Here is a 16317-nt window from a genome sequence, read left to right as displayed (position 1 = left end):
GTAGGTTCGATTCCTGCCCACGGCTGGTTATTTTTTCATCCACTTTTCTTTCTTCTTACTTACATTCCATTGGTTCAAATAACTTCCCCTGTAAATTCCTTGGCATTACTGTCTGTTAGATCTCATTATTATTGTGTTAAAACACGGAAAAACAAAGCCCCTAGGTATACACTTCTTTCCCTTATTTCATTGAATGAGGGTCTCATACTCGCAGAATTGGTGTGTTTAGGTTGTATAAGAGGGACAATTATTCAGCTGCCCGCTCACAATAAGTTCACGTGCTACGTGACGCCAAACATGCGCATAAGAGTGTTTTCACATGTGTCGTTTGGCTTATAGATGGCGCTGACTGTCACTCCTTCTTCTAAGTTCACATATAAACTCAAAAAAGTGGATGGAGGGAAGGCCGCTGTGGTAGCTCAGTGGTTAGAGCATCGAACGTGTTATTTGAAGGTCGTAGGTTCGATTCCTGCCCACGGCTGGTTATTTTTTCATCCACTTTTCTTTCTTCTTATTTACATTCCATTGGTTCTAATAACTTCCCCTGTACATTCCTTGGCATTACTGTCTGTTAGATCTCATTATTATTGTGTTAAAGTACGGAAAAACGAGCGCTTAGGTATACACTTTTTTCCCTTATTTCATTGAGCTAGGGTCTCGTACTGGCAGACTTGGTGTGTTTAGGTTGTATGAGAGGGACAATTATTCAGCTACCCGCTCATAATAAGTTCACGTGCTACGTGATGCCAAACATGTGCATAAGTGTGTTTTCACAATCGTTGTTTTGCTTATAGATGGTGCTGACTGTCACTCCTTCTTCTTAATTCACATATAAACTAAAAAAAGTGGATGGAGGGAAGGCCACTGTGGTAGCTCAGTGGTTAGAGCATCGAACGTGTTATTTGAAGGTCGTAGGTTTGATTCCTGCCCACGGCTGGTTATTTTTTCATCCACTTTTCATTCTTCTTATTTACATTCCATTGGTTCTAATAACTTCCCCTGTACATTCCTTGGCATTACTGTCTGTTAGATCTCATTAATATTGTGTTAAAACACGCAAAAACGAGCCCTTAGGTATACACTTCTTTCCCTTATTTCATTGAACGAGGGTCTCGTACTGGCAGACTTGGTGTCTTTGGGTTGTATAAGAGGGACAATAAATCAGCTGCCCGCTCATAATAAGTTCACGTGCTACGTGACGCCAAACATGGGCATAAGAGTGTTTTCACCATCGTCGTTTTGCTTATAGATGGTGCTGACTGTCACTCCTTCTTCTGAATTCACATATAAACTCAGAAAAGTGGATGGAGGGAAGGCCGCTGTGGTAGCTCAGTGGTTAGAGCATCGAACGTGTTATTTGAAGGTCGTAGGTTCGATTCCTGCCCACGGCTGGTTATTTTTTGATCCACTTTTCTTTCTTCTTATTTACATTCCATTGGTTCTAATAACTTCCCCTGTACATTCCTTGGCATTACTGTCTGTTAGATCTCATTATTATTGTGTTAAAACACGGAAAAACGAGCGCTTAGGTATACACTTTTTTCCCTTATTTCATTGAACGAGGGTCTCGTACTGGCAGACTTGGTGTCTTTAGGTTGTATAAGAGGGACAATTAATCAGCTGCCCGCTCATAATAAGTTCACGTGCTACGTGACGCCAAACATGCGCATAAGAGTGTTTTCACAATCGTTGTTTTGCTCTTAGATGGTGCTGATTGTCACTCCTTCTTCTGAATTCACATATAAACTCAAAAAAGTGGATGGAAGGAAGGCCGTTGTGGTAGCTCAGTGGTTAAAGCATCGAACGCGTTATTCGAAGGTCGTAGGTTCGATTCCTGCCCACGTCTGGTTATTTTTTCATCCACTTTTCTTTCTTCTTATTTACATTCCATTGGTTCTAACAACTTCTCCTGCACATTCCTTGGCATTACTGTCTGTTAGATCTCAATAATATTGTGTTAAAACAAGGAAAACGAGCCCTTAGGTATACACTTTTTTCCCTTATTTCATTGAACGAGGGTCTCGTACTGGCAGACGTGTTGTGTTTAGGTTGTATAAGAGGGACAATTAATCAGCTGCCCGCACACAATATGTTCACGTGCTACGTGACGCCAAACATGCGCATAGGAGTGTTTTCACATTTGTCATTTGGCTTATAGATGGCGCTGACTGTCACTCCTTCTTCTAAGTTCACATATAAACTCAAAAAAGTGGATGGATGGAAGGCCGCTGTGGTAGCTCAGTGGTTAGAGCATCGAACGCGTTATTTAAAGGTCGTATGTTCGATTCCTGCCCACGGCTCTTTACTCTTTCATCCACTTTTCTTTCTTCTTATTTACATTCCATTGGTTCTAATAACTTCCCCTGTACATTCCTTGGCATTACTGTCTGTTAGATCTCATTATATTGTGTTAAAACACGCAAAAACGAGCCCTTAGGTATACACTTCTTTCCCCTATTACAATGAACGAGGGTCTCGTACTGGCAGACTTGGTGTGCTTAGGTTGTAGAGGAGGGACAATTAATCAGCTGCTCGCTCATTATAAGTTCACGTGCTACGTGACGCCAAACATGCGCATAGGAGTGTTTTCACATTCGTCGTTTGGCTTATAGATGGCGCTGACTGCCACTCCTTCTTCTAAGTTCACATATAAACTCAAAAAAGTGGATGGAGGGAAGGCAGCTGTGGTAGATCAGTGGTTAGAGCATCGAACGCGTTATTCGAAGGTCGTAGGTTCGATTCCTGCCCACGGCTGGTTATTTTTTCATCCACTTTTCTTTCTTCTTATTTACATTCCATTGATTCTAATAACTTCCCCTGTACATTCCTTGGCATTACTGTCTGTTAGATCTCAATATAATTGTGGTAAAACATGGAAAAACAAAGCCCCTAGGTATACACTTCTTTCCCTTATTTCATTGAATGATGGTCTCGTACTCGCAGAATTGGTGTGTTTAGGTTGTATAAAAGGGACAATTAATCAGCTGCCCGCTCACAATAAGTTCACGTGCTACGTGACGCCAAACATGCGCATAAGAGTGTTTTCACATTCGTCGTTTGGCTTATAGATGGCGCTGACTGTCACTCCTACTTCTAAATTCACATATAAACTCAAAAAAGTGGATGGAGGGAAGGCCGCTGTGGTAGCTCAGTGATTAGACCATCGAACGCGTTATTTGAAGGTCGTAGGTTCGATTTCTGCCCACGGCTTGTTATTTTTTCATCCACTTTTCTTTCTTCCTATTTACATTCCATTGGTTCTAATAACTTCCCCTGTACGTTCCTTGGCATGACTGTCTGTTAGATCTCATTAATATTGTGTTAAAACACGAAAAAACGAGCCCTTAGGTTTACACTTCTTTCCCCTATTTCATTGAGCTAGGGTCTCGTACTGGCAGACTTGGTGTGTTTAGGTTGTATGAGAGGGACAATTAATCAGCTGCCCGATCATAATAAGTTCACGTGCTACGTGACGCCAAACATGTGCATAAATGTGTTTTCACATTCGTCGTTTGGCTTATAGATGGCGCTGACTGTCACTCCTACTTCTAAATTCACATATAAACTCATAAAAGTGGATGGAGGGAAGGCAGCTGTGGTAGATCAGTGGTTAGAGCATCGAACGCGTTATTTGAAGGTCGTAGGTTCGATTCCGCCCACGGCTGGTTATTTTTTCATCCACTTTTCTTTCTTCTTATTTACATTCCATTGGTTCAAATAACTTCCCCTGTACATTCCTTGGCATTACTGTCTGTTAGATCTCATTATTATTGTGTTAAAACACGCAAAAACGAGCCCTTATGTATACACTTCTTTCCCTTATTTCATTGAACGACGGTCTCGTACTGGCAGACTTGGTATCTTTGGGTTGTATAAGAGGGACAATAAATCAGCTGCCCGCTCATAATAAGTTCACGTGCTACGTGACGCCAAACATGCGCCTAAGAGTGTTTTCACCATTGTCGTTTTGCTTATAGATGGTGCTGACTGTCACTCCTTCTTCTGAATTCACATATAAACTCAGATAATTGGATTGAGGGAAGGCCGCTGTGGTAGCTCAGTGGTTAGAGCATGGAACGTGTTATTTGAAGGTCGTAGGTTCGACTCCTGCCCACGGCTGGTTATTTTTTCATCCACTTTTCTTTCTTCTTATTTACATTCCATTGGTTCTAATAACTTCCCCTGTACATTTCTTGGCATTACTGTCTGTTAGATCTCAATAATATTGTGTTAAATACGAAAAAACAAAGCCCTAGGTATACACTTCTTTCCCTTATTTCATTGAATGAGGGTCTCGTACTCGCAGAATTCGTGTGTTTAGGTTGTATAAGAGGGACAATAAATCAGCTGCCCGCTCACAATGAGTTCACGTGCTACGTGACGCCAAACATGCGCATAAGAGTGTTTTCACATTCGTCGTTTGGCTTATAGATGGCGCTGACTGTCACTCCTACTTCCAAATTCACATATAAACTCAAAAAAGTGGATGGAGGGAAGGCCGCTGTGGTAGCTCAGTGGTTAGACCATCGAACGCGTTATTTGAAGGTCGTAGGTTCGATTTCTGCCCACGGCTGGTTATTTTTTCATCCTCTTTTCTTTCTTCTTATTTACATTCTATTGGTTCTAGTAACTTCCCCTGTACATTCCTTGACATGACTGTCTTTTAGATCTCATTAATATTGTGTTAAACGTGGAAAAACCAGCCCTTAGGTATACACTTCTTTCCTCTATTTCATTGAGCTAGGGTCTCGTACTGGCAGACTTGGTGTGTTTAGGTTGTATAAGAGGAACAATTAATCAGCTGCCCGCTCATAATAAGTTCACGTGCTACGTGATGCCAAACATATGCATAAGTGTGTTTTCACATTCGTCGTTTGGCTTATAGATGGAACTGACTGTCACTCCTATTTCTAAATTCACATATAAACTCATAAAAGTGGGTGGAGGGAAGGCAGCTCTGGTAGATCAGTGGTTAGAGCATCGAACGCGTTATTCGAAGGTCGTAGGTTCGATTCCTGCCCACGGCCGGTTATTTTTTCATCCACTTTTCTTTCTTCTTATTTACATTCCATTGGTTCTAATAACTTCCCCTGTACATTCCTTGGCATTACTGTCTGTTAGATCTCATTAATATTGTGTTAAAACACGGAAAAACGAGCCCTTAGGTATACACTTCTTTCCCTTATTTCATTGAACGAGTGTCACGTACCGGCAGAATTGGTGTGTTTAGGTTGTATAAAAGGGACAATTAGTCAGCGGCCCGCTCATAATAAGTTCACGTGCTACGTGATGCCAAACATATGCATAAGTGTGTTTTCACATTCGTCGTTTGGCTTATAGATGGAACTGACTGTCACTCCTATTTCTAAATTCACATATAAACTCATAAAAGTGGGTGGAGGGAAGGCAGCTCTGGTAGATCAGTGGTTAGAGCATCGAACGCGTTATTCGAAGGTCGTAGGTTCGATTCCTGCCCACGGCTGGTTATTTTTTCATCCACTTTTCTTTCTTCTTATTTACATTCCATTGATTCTAATAACTTCCCCTGTACATTCCTTGGCATTACTGTCTGTTAGATCTCAATATAATTGTGGTAAAACATGGAAAAACAAAGCCCCTAGGTATACACTTCTTTCCCTTATTTCATTGAATGATGGTCTCGTACTCGCAGAATTGGTGTGTTTAGGTTGTATAAAAGGGACAATTAATCAGCTGCCCGCTCACAATAAGTTCACGTGCTACGTGACGCCAAACATGCGCATAAGAGTGTTTTCACATTCGTCGTTTGGCTTATAGATGGCGCTGACTGTCACTCCTACTTCTAAATTCACATATAAACTCAAAAAAGTGGATGGAGGGAAGGCCGCTGTGGTAGCTCAGTGATTAGACCATCGAACGCGTTATTTGAAGGTCGTAGGTTCGATTTCTGCCCACGGCTTGTTATTTTTTCATCCACTTTTCTTTCTTCCTATTTACATTCCATTGGTTCTAATAACTTCCCCTGTACGTTCCTTGGCATGACTGTCTGTTAGATCTCATTAATATTGTGTTAAAACACGAAAAAACGAGCCCTTAGGTTTACACTTCTTTCCCCTATTTCATTGAGCTAGGGTCTCGTACTGGCAGACTTGGTGTGTTTAGGTTGTATGAGAGGGACAATTAATCAGCTGCCCGATCATAATAAGTTCACGTGCTACGTGACGCCAAACATGTGCATAAATGTGTTTTCACATTCGTCGTTTGGCTTATAGATGGCGCTGACTGTCACTCCTACTTCTAAATTCACATATAAACTCATAAAAGTGGATGGAGGGAAGGCAGCTGTGGTAGATCAGTGGTTAGAGCATCGAACGCGTTATTTGAAGGTCGTAGGTTCGATTCCGCCCACGGCTGGTTATTTTTTCATCCACTTTTCTTTCTTCTTATTTACATTCCATTGGTTCAAATAACTTCCCCTGTACATTCCTTGGCATTACTGTCTGTTAGATCTCATTATTATTGTGTTAAAACACGCAAAAACGAGCCCTTATGTATACACTTCTTTCCCTTATTTCATTGAACGACGGTCTCGTACTGGCAGACTTGGTATCTTTGGGTTGTATAAGAGGGACAATAAATCAGCTGCCCGCTCATAATAAGTTCACGTGCTACGTGACGCCAAACATGCGCCTAAGAGTGTTTTCACCATTGTCGTTTTGCTTATAGATGGTGCTGACTGTCACTCCTTCTTCTGAATTCACATATAAACTCAGATAATTGGATTGAGGGAAGGCCGCTGTGGTAGCTCAGTGGTTAGAGCATGGAACGTGTTATTTGAAGGTCGTAGGTTCGACTCCTGCCCACGGCTGGTTATTTTTTCATCCACTTTTCTTTCTTCTTATTTACATTCCATTGGTTCTAATAACTTCCCCTGTACATTTCTTGGCATTACTGTCTGTTAGATCTCAATAATATTGTGTTAAATACGAAAAAACAAAGCCCTAGGTATACACTTCTTTCCCTTATTTCATTGAATGAGGGTCTCGTACTCGCAGAATTCGTGTGTTTAGGTTGTATAAGAGGGACACTAAATCAGCTGCCCGCTCACAATGAGTTCACGTGCTACGTGACGCCAAACATGCGCATAAGAGTGTTTTCACATTCGTCGTTTGGCTTATAGATGGCGCTGACTGTCACTCCTACTTCCAAATTCACATATAAACTCAAAAAAGTGGATGGAGGGAAGGCCGCTGTGGTAGCTCAGTGGTTAGACCATCGAACGCGTTATTTGAAGGTCGTAGGTTCGATTTCTGCCCACGGCTGGTTATTTTTTCATCCTCTTTTCTTTCTTCTTATTTACATTCTATTGGTTCTAGTAACTTCCCCTGTACATTCCTTGACATGACTGTCTTTTAGATCTCATTAATATTGTGTTAAACGTGGAAAAACCAGCCCTTAGGTATACACTTCTTTCCTCTATTTCATTGAGCTAGGGTCTCGTACTGGCAGACTTGGTGTGTTTAGGTTGTATAAGAGGAACAATTAATCAGCTGCCCGCTCATAATAAGTTCACGTGCTACGTGATGCCAAACATATGCATAAGTGTGTTTTCACATTCGTCGTTTGGCTTATAGATGGAACTGACTGTCACTCCTATTTCTAAATTCACATATAAACTCATAAAAGTGGGTGGAGGGAAGGCAGCTCTGGTAGATCAGTGGTTAGAGCATCGAACGCGTTATTCGAAGGTCGTAGGTTCGATTCCTGCCCACGGCCGGTTATTTTTTCATCCACTTTTCTTTCTTCTTATTTACATTCCATTGGTTCTAATAACTTCCCCTGTACATTCCTTGGCATTACTGTCTGTTAGATCTCATTAATATTGTGTTAAAACACGGAAAAACGAGCCCTTAGGTATACACTTCTTTCCCTTATTTCATTGAACGAGTGTCACGTACCGGCAGAATTGGTGTGTTTAGGTTGTATAAAAGGGACAATTAGTCAGCGGCCCGCTCATAATAAGTTCACGTGCTACGTGACGCCAAACATGCGCATAAGAGTGTTTTCACATTCGTCGTTTGGCTTATAGATGGCGCTGACTGTCACTTCTTCTTCTAAGTTCACATATAAACTCAAAAAAGTGGATGGAAGGAAGGCCGCTGTGGTAGCTCAGTGGTTAAAGCATCGAACGCGTTATTTGAAGGTCGTATGTTCGATTCCTGCCCACGGCTCGTTACTCCTTCATCCACTTTTCTTTCTTCTTATTTACATCCCATTGGTTCTAATAACTTCCCCTGTACATTCCTTGGCATTACTGTCTGTTAGATCTCATTATTATTGTGTTAAAACACGCAAAAACGAGCCCTTAGGTATACACTTCTTTCCCTTATTTCATTGAACGACGGTCTCGTACTGGCAGACTTGGTGTGTTTAGGTTGTATAAGAGGGACAATTATTCAGCTGCTCGCTCATAATAAGTTCACGTGCTACGTGACGCCAAACATGCGCATAACAGTGTTTTCACATTCGTCGTTTGGCTTATAGATGGCGCTGACTGTCACTCCTTCTTCTAAGTTCACATATAAAGTCAAAAAAGTGGATGGAGGGAAGGCCGCTGTGGTAGATCAGTGGTTAGAGCATCGAACGCGTTATTCGAAGGTCGTAGGTTCGATTCCTGCCCACGGCTGGTTATTTTTTCATCCACTTTTCTTTCTTCTTATTTACATTCCATTGGTTCAAATAACTTCCCCTGTAAATTCCTTGGCATTACTGTCTGTTAGATCTCATTATTATTGTGTTAAAACACGGAAAAACAAAGCCCCTAGGTATACACTTCTTTCCCTTATTTCATTGAATGAGGGTCTCATACTCGCAGAATTGGTGTGTTTAGGTTGTATAAGAGGGACAATTATTCAGCTGCCCGCTCACAATAAGTTCACGTGCTACGTGACGCCAAACATGCGCATAAGAGTGTTTTCACATGTGTCGTTTGGCTTATAGATGGCGCTGACTGTCACTCCTTCTTCTAAGTTCACATATAAACTCAAAAAAGTGGATGGAGGGAAGGCCGCTGTGGTAGCTCAGTGGTTAGAGCATCGAACGTGTTATTTGAAGGTCGTAGGTTCGATTCCTGCCCACGGCTGGTTATTTTTTCATCCACTTTTCTTTCTTCTTATTTACATTCCATTGGTTCTAATAACTTCCCCTGTACATTCCTTGGCATTACTGTCTGTTAGATCTCATTATTATTGTGTTAAAGTACGGAAAAACGAGCGCTTAGGTATACACTTTTTTCCCTTATTTCATTGAGCTAGGGTCTCGTACTGGCAGACTTGGTGTGTTTAGGTTGTATGAGAGGGACAATTATTCAGCTGCCCGCTCATAATAAGTTCACGTGCTACGTGATGCCAAACATGTGCATAAGTGTGTTTTCACAATCGTTGTTTTGCTTATAGATGGTGCTGACTGTCACTCCTTCTTCTTAATTCACATATAAACTAAAAAAAGTGGATGGAGGGAAGGCCACTGTGGTAGCTCAGTGGTTAGAGCATCGAACGTGTTATTTGAAGGTCGTAGGTTTGATTCCTGCCCACGGCTGGTTATTTTTTCATCCACTTTTCATTCTTCTTATTTACATTCCATTGGTTCTAATAACTTCCCCTGTACGTTCCTTCGCATTACTGTCTGTTAGATCTCATTAATATTGTGTTAAAACACGCAAAAACGAGCCCTTAGGTATACACTTCTTTCCCTTATTTCATTGAACGAGGGTCTCGTACTGGCAGACTTGGTGTCTTTGGGTTGTATAAGAGGGACAATAAATCAGCTGCCCGCTCATAATAAGTTCACGTGCTACGTGACGCCAAACATGCGCATAAGAGTGTTTTCACCATCGTCGTTTTGCTTATAGATGGTGCTGACTGTCACTCCTTCTTCTGAATTCACATATAAACTCAGAAAAGTGGATGGAGGGAAGGCCGCTGTGGTAGCTCAGTGGTTAGAGCATCGAACGTGTTATTTGAAGGTCGTAGGTTCGATTCCTGCCCACGGCTGGTTATTTTTTCATCCACTTTTCTTTCTTCTTATTTACATTCCATTGGTTCTAATAACTTCCCCTGTACATTTCTTGGCATTACTGTCTGTTAGATCTCAATAATATTGTGTTAAATACGAAAAAACAAAGCCCTAGGTATACACTTCTTTCCCTTATTTCATTGAATGAGGGTCTCGTACTCGCAGAATTCGTGTGTTTAGGTTGTATAAGAGGGACAATAAATCAGCTGCCCGCTCACAATGAGTTCACGTGCTACGTGACGCCAAACATGCGCATAAGAGTGTTTTCACATTCGTCGTTTGGCTTATAGATGGCGCTGACTGTCACTCCTACTTCCAAATTCACATATAAACTCAAAAAAGTGGATGGAGGGAAGGCCGCTGTGGTAGCTCAGTGGTTAGACCATCGAACGCGTTATTTGAAGGTCGTAGGTTCGATTTCTGCCCACGGCTGGTTATTTTTTCATCCTCTTTTCTTTCTTCTTATTTACATTCTATTGGTTCTAGTAACTTCCCCTGTACATTCCTTGACATGACTGTCTTTTAGATCTCATTAATATTGTGTTAAACGTGGAAAAACCAGCCCTTAGGTATACACTTCTTTCCTCTATTTCATTGAGCTAGGGTCTCGTACTGGCAGACTTGGTGTGTTTAGGTTGTATAAGAGGAACAATTAATCAGCTGCCCGCTCATAATAAGTTCACGTGCTACGTGATGCCAAACATATGCATAAGTGTGTTTTCACATTCGTCGTTTGGCTTATAGATGGAACTGACTGTCACTCCTATTTCTAAATTCACATATAAACTCATAAAAGTGGGTGGAGGGAAGGCAGCTCTGGTAGATCAGTGGTTAGAGCATCGAACGCGTTATTCGAAGGTCGTAGGTTCGATTCCTGCCCACGGCCGGTTATTTTTTCATCCACTTTTCTTTCTTCTTATTTACATTCCATTGGTTCTAATAACTTCCCCTGTACATTCCTTGGCATTACTGTCTGTTAGATCTCATTAATATTGTGTTAAAACACGGAAAAACGAGCCCTTAGGTATACACTTCTTTCCCTTATTTCATTGAACGAGTGTCACGTACCGGCAGAATTGGTGTGTTTAGGTTGTATAAAAGGGACAATTAGTCAGCGGCCCGCTCATAATAAGTTCACGTGCTACGTGATGCCAAACATATGCATAAGTGTGTTTTCACATTCGTCGTTTGGCTTATAGATGGAACTGACTGTCACTCCTATTTCTAAATTCACATATAAACTCATAAAAGTGGGTGGAGGGAAGGCAGCTCTGGTAGATCAGTGGTTAGAGCATCGAACGCGTTATTCGAAGGTCGTAGGTTCGATTCCTGCCCACGGCTGGTTATTTTTTCATCCACTTTTCTTTCTTCTTATTTACATTCCATTGATTCTAATAACTTCCCCTGTACATTCCTTGGCATTACTGTCTGTTAGATCTCAATATAATTGTGGTAAAACATGGAAAAACAAAGCCCCTAGGTATACACTTCTTTCCCTTATTTCATTGAATGATGGTCTCGTACTCGCAGAATTGGTGTGTTTAGGTTGTATAAAAGGGACAATTAATCAGCTGCCCGCTCACAATAAGTTCACGTGCTACGTGACGCCAAACATGCGCATAAGAGTGTTTTCACATTCGTCGTTTGGCTTATAGATGGCGCTGACTGTCACTCCTACTTCTAAATTCACATATAAACTCAAAAAAGTGGATGGAGGGAAGGCCGCTGTGGTAGCTCAGTGATTAGACCATCGAACGCGTTATTTGAAGGTCGTAGGTTCGATTTCTGCCCACGGCTTGTTATTTTTTCATCCACTTTTCTTTCTTCCTATTTACATTCCATTGGTTCTAATAACTTCCCCTGTACGTTCCTTGGCATGACTGTCTGTTAGATCTCATTAATATTGTGTTAAAACACGAAAAAACGAGCCCTTAGGTTTACACTTCTTTCCCCTATTTCATTGAGCTAGGGTCTCGTACTGGCAGACTTGGTGTGTTTAGGTTGTATGAGAGGGACAATTAATCAGCTGCCCGATCATAATAAGTTCACGTGCTACGTGACGCCAAACATGTGCATAAATGTGTTTTCACATTCGTCGTTTGGCTTATAGATGGCGCTGACTGTCACTCCTACTTCTAAATTCACATATAAACTCATAAAAGTGGATGGAGGGAAGGCAGCTGTGGTAGATCAGTGGTTAGAGCATCGAACGCGTTATTTGAAGGTCGTAGGTTCGATTCCGCCCACGGCTGGTTATTTTTTCATCCACTTTTCTTTCTTCTTATTTACATTCCATTGGTTCAAATAACTTCCCCTGTACATTCCTTGGCATTACTGTCTGTTAGATCTCATTATTATTGTGTTAAAACACGCAAAAACGAGCCCTTATGTATACACTTCTTTCCCTTATTTCATTGAACGACGGTCTCGTACTGGCAGACTTGGTATCTTTGGGTTGTATAAGAGGGACAATAAATCAGCTGCCCGCTCATAATAAGTTCACGTGCTACGTGACGCCAAACATGCGCCTAAGAGTGTTTTCACCATTGTCGTTTTGCTTATAGATGGTGCTGACTGTCACTCCTTCTTCTGAATTCACATATAAACTCAGATAATTGGATTGAGGGAAGGCCGCTGTGGTAGCTCAGTGGTTAGAGCATGGAACGTGTTATTTGAAGGTCGTAGGTTCGACTCCTGCCCACGGCTGGTTATTTTTTCATCCACTTTTCTTTCTTCTTATTTACATTCCATTGGTTCTAATAACTTCCCCTGTACATTTCTTGGCATTACTGTCTGTTAGATCTCAATAATATTGTGTTAAATACGAAAAAACAAAGCCCTAGGTATACACTTCTTTCCCTTATTTCATTGAATGAGGGTCTCGTACTCGCAGAATTCGTGTGTTTAGGTTGTATAAGAGGGACACTAAATCAGCTGCCCGCTCACAATGAGTTCACGTGCTACGTGACGCCAAACATGCGCATAAGAGTGTTTTCACATTCGTCGTTTGGCTTATAGATGGCGCTGACTGTCACTCCTACTTCCAAATTCACATATAAACTCAAAAAAGTGGATGGAGGGAAGGCCGCTGTGGTAGCTCAGTGGTTAGACCATCGAACGCGTTATTTGAAGGTCGTAGGTTCGATTTCTGCCCACGGCTGGTTATTTTTTCATCCTCTTTTCTTTCTTCTTATTTACATTCTATTGGTTCTAGTAACTTCCCCTGTACATTCCTTGACATGACTGTCTTTTAGATCTCATTAATATTGTGTTAAACGTGGAAAAACCAGCCCTTAGGTATACACTTCTTTCCTCTATTTCATTGAGCTAGGGTCTCGTACTGGCAGACTTGGTGTGTTTAGGTTGTATAAGAGGAACAATTAATCAGCTGCCCGCTCATAATAAGTTCACGTGCTACGTGATGCCAAACATATGCATAAGTGTGTTTTCACATTCGTCGTTTGGCTTATAGATGGAACTGACTGTCACTCCTATTTCTAAATTCACATATAAACTCATAAAAGTGGGTGGAGGGAAGGCAGCTCTGGTAGATCAGTGGTTAGAGCATCGAACGCGTTATTCGAAGGTCGTAGGTTCGATTCCTGCCCACGGCCGGTTATTTTTTCATCCACTTTTCTTTCTTCTTATTTACATTCCATTGGTTCTAATAACTTCCCCTGTACATTCCTTGGCATTACTGTCTGTTAGATCTCATTAATATTGTGTTAAAACACGGAAAAACGAGCCCTTAGGTATACACTTCTTTCCCTTATTTCATTGAACGAGTGTCACGTACCGGCAGAATTGGTGTGTTTAGGTTGTATAAAAGGGACAATTAGTCAGCGGCCCGCTCATAATAAGTTCACGTGCTACGTGACGCCAAACATGCGCATAAGAGTGTTTTCACATTCGTCGTTTGGCTTATAGATGGCGCTGACTGTCACTTCTTCTTCTAAGTTCACATATAAACTCAAAAAAGTGGATGGAAGGAAGGCCGCTGTGGTAGCTCAGTGGTTAAAGCATCGAACGCGTTATTTGAAGGTCGTATGTTCGATTCCTGCCCACGGCTCGTTACTCCTTCATCCACTTTTCTTTCTTCTTATTTACATCCCATTGGTTCTAATAACTTCCCCTGTACATTCCTTGGCATTACTGTCTGTTAGATCTCATTATTATTGTGTTAAAACACGCAAAAACGAGCCCTTAGGTATACACTTCTTTCCCTTATTTCATTGAACGACGGTCTCGTACTGGCAGACTTGGTGTGTTTAGGTTGTATAAGAGGGACAATTATTCAGCTGCTCGCTCATAATAAGTTCACGTGCTACGTGACGCCAAACATGCGCATAACAGTGTTTTCACATTCGTCGTTTGGCTTATAGATGGCGCTGACTGTCACTCCTTCTTCTAAGTTCACATATAAAGTCAAAAAAGTGGATGGAGGGAAGGCCGCTGTGGTAGATCAGTGGTTAGAGCATCGAACGCGTTATTCGAAGGTCGTAGGTTCGATTCCTGCCCACGGCTGGTTATTTTTTCATCCACTTTTCTTTCTTCTTATTTACATTCCATTGGTTCAAATAACTTCCCCTGTAAATTCCTTGGCATTACTGTCTGTTAGATCTCATTATTATTGTGTTAAAACACGGAAAAACAAAGCCCCTAGGTATACACTTCTTTCCCTTATTTCATTGAATGAGGGTCTCATACTCGCAGAATTGGTGTGTTTAGGTTGTATAAGAGGGACAATTATTCAGCTGCCCGCTCACAATAAGTTCACGTGCTACGTGACGCCAAACATGCGCATAAGAGTGTTTTCACATGTGTCGTTTGGCTTATAGATGGCGCTGACTGTCACTCCTTCTTCTAAGTTCACATATAAACTCAAAAAAGTGGATGGAGGGAAGGCCGCTGTGGTAGCTCAGTGGTTAGAGCATCGAACGTGTTATTTGAAGGTCGTAGGTTCGATTCCTGCCCACGGCTGGTTATTTTTTCATCCACTTTTCTTTCTTCTTATTTACATTCCATTGGTTCTAATAACTTCCCCTGTACATTCCTTGGCATTACTGTCTGTTAGATCTCATTATTATTGTGTTAAAGTACGGAAAAACGAGCGCTTAGGTATACACTTTTTTCCCTTATTTCATTGAGCTAGGGTCTCGTACTGGCAGACTTGGTGTGTTTAGGTTGTATGAGAGGGACAATTATTCAGCTGCCCGCTCATAATAAGTTCACGTGCTACGTGATGCCAAACATGTGCATAAGTGTGTTTTCACAATCGTTGTTTTGCTTATAGATGGTGCTGACTGTCACTCCTTCTTCTTAATTCACATATAAACTAAAAAAAGTGGATGGAGGGAAGGCCACTGTGGTAGCTCAGTGGTTAGAGCATCGAACGTGTTATTTGAAGGTCGTAGGTTTGATTCCTGCCCACGGCTGGTTATTTTTTCATCCACTTTTCATTCTTCTTATTTACATTCCATTGGTTCTAATAACTTCCCCTGTACGTTCCTTCGCATTACTGTCTGTTAGATCTCATTAATATTGTGTTAAAACACGCAAAAACGAGCCCTTAGGTATACACTTCTTTCCCTTATTTCATTGAACGAGGGTCTCGTACTGGCAGACTTGGTGTCTTTGGGTTGTATAAGAGGGACAATAAATCAGCTGCCCGCTCATAATAAGTTCACGTGCTACGTGACGCCAAACATGCGCATAAGAGTGTTTTCACCATCGTCGTTTTGCTTATAGATGGTGCTGACTGTCACTCCTTCTTCTGAATTCACATATAAACTCAGAAAAGTGGATGGAGGGAAGGCCGCTGTGGTAGCTCAGTGGTTAGAGCATCGAACGTGTTATTTGAAGGTCGTAGGTTCGATTCCTGCCCACGGCTGGTTATTTTTTGATCCACTTTTCTTTCTTCTTATTTACATTCCATTGGTTCTAATAACTTCCCCTGTATATTCCTTGGCATTACTGTCTGTTAGATCTCATTATATTGTGTTAAAACACGCAAAAACGAGCCCTTAGGTATACACTTCTTTCCCCTATTACAATGAACGAGGGTCTCGTACTGGCAGACTTGGTGTGCTTAGGTTGTAGAGGAGGGACAATTAATCAGCTGCTCGCTCATTATAAGTTCACGTGCTACGTGACGCCAAACATGCGCATAGGAGTGTTTTCACATTCGTCGTTTGGCTTATAGATGGCGCTGACTGCCACTCCTTCTTCTAAGTTCACATATAAACTCAAAAAAGTGGATGGAGG

The 16317-nt window shown here is 41.5% G+C and overlaps 6 non-coding genes across 6 annotated transcripts; all 6 read left to right on the top strand.

Annotated features, from left to right (window-relative positions):
* Window positions 1-408: 408 nt before the first annotated feature.
* Window positions 409-481, top strand: TRNAT-UGU (transfer RNA threonine (anticodon UGU)). The gene has a single exon. It is a non-coding gene; the product is annotated as a tRNA-Thr (tRNA).
* An 837-nt stretch (window positions 482-1318) lies between these two features.
* Window positions 1319-1391, top strand: TRNAT-UGU (transfer RNA threonine (anticodon UGU)). Its single transcript has one exon. It is a non-coding gene; the product is annotated as a tRNA-Thr (tRNA).
* A 7657-nt stretch (window positions 1392-9048) lies between these two features.
* On the top strand, window positions 9049-9121 carry TRNAT-UGU (transfer RNA threonine (anticodon UGU)). Its single transcript has one exon. It is a non-coding gene; the product is annotated as a tRNA-Thr (tRNA).
* Window positions 9122-9958: 837 nt separating this feature from the next.
* On the top strand, window positions 9959-10031 carry TRNAT-UGU (transfer RNA threonine (anticodon UGU)). The gene has a single exon. It is a non-coding gene; the product is annotated as a tRNA-Thr (tRNA).
* A 4929-nt stretch (window positions 10032-14960) lies between these two features.
* Window positions 14961-15033, top strand: TRNAT-UGU (transfer RNA threonine (anticodon UGU)). Its single transcript has one exon. It is a non-coding gene; the product is annotated as a tRNA-Thr (tRNA).
* An 837-nt stretch (window positions 15034-15870) lies between these two features.
* Window positions 15871-15943, top strand: TRNAT-UGU (transfer RNA threonine (anticodon UGU)). Its single transcript has one exon. It is a non-coding gene; the product is annotated as a tRNA-Thr (tRNA).
* The last annotated feature ends 374 nt before the right edge of the window (window positions 15944-16317 follow it).

The sequence above is a fragment of the Rhipicephalus microplus genome, chromosome 1, assembly GCF_043290135.1.
Source record: "Rhipicephalus microplus isolate Deutch F79 chromosome 1, USDA_Rmic, whole genome shotgun sequence".
NCBI classification, from domain to species: domain Eukaryota; kingdom Metazoa; phylum Arthropoda; class Arachnida; order Ixodida; family Ixodidae; genus Rhipicephalus; species Rhipicephalus microplus.
This window is presented reverse-complemented; position numbering and strand designations above follow the sequence as displayed.